Below are 848 nucleotides of genomic sequence, written 5' to 3'. Positions count from 1 at the left end.
CCCCTCCCACCTTCTCTTTTCCACAAGGCACATGTCTCCCTTTCCCCTATCTGGCATAATTCCCTCAAGGAGTGCCAGGAAGGCAGATCATCTGCTGGATAATTAGCCTTTCTGTCCTACAGCACAAACCTCCTGTGAGGTTAAAAGCATGAAGGAGCCGGCTGCTTTCTTGAAGTGGACATGAATGGAAAAAAGATCCATGAAGCACAAAACACAAATTCTGTCTTGATTAGTTATGCTGATTCACAGCTTGCAGCCTCTCCTCACAACCTGAAATACCTGGTAAAGGAGGGCATGCTCCATCAAAACATACTGTCCAATTTGTGAGTGGTTGAAGGAGTGCCCCAAACCTCCATCGTTGGTCTGGCCTTTATAATCTTACACTCACAGTATTTTATTCCTGAAATCTAAACCCGAAGGAGAAAACTTAAATTACAAAGTCATCACTCATTTACTGAAAAAATTATCTCCTTCTGTATATGCAGATGCTTCATATTCTCTTGCAATCTTTCCAAGCCCTTTGCACTAGCTGTGTTCTTTAGCACATTAAAGAAATAAAATCATTCTTGACTCCCATGGGCAGATAAGATGGAAATGGCAAGATACTGCTGGGCACAATAGGCAGAGGAATGTTGCTTTTGATAAGAAACCGATAGAGCTATATCTACTTTCTTTCTTTTTTTTTCCCCCAGGCTGGAGTGCAGTGGCGCGATCTCGGCTCACTGCAAGCTCCGCCTCCCAGGTTCACGTCATTCTCCTGCCTCAGCCTCCCGAGTAACTGGGACCACAGGCGCCCGCCACCTTGCCTGGTTATTTTTTTTTTCTTTTTCTTTCTTTTTTTTTTTTTT

The sequence above is a fragment of the Colobus angolensis genome, unplaced genomic scaffold (assembly GCF_000951035.1).
Source record: "Colobus angolensis palliatus isolate OR3802 unplaced genomic scaffold, Cang.pa_1.0 Scaffold257, whole genome shotgun sequence".
NCBI classification, from domain to species: Eukaryota; Metazoa; Chordata; class Mammalia; order Primates; family Cercopithecidae; genus Colobus; species Colobus angolensis.
This window is presented reverse-complemented; position numbering follows the sequence as displayed.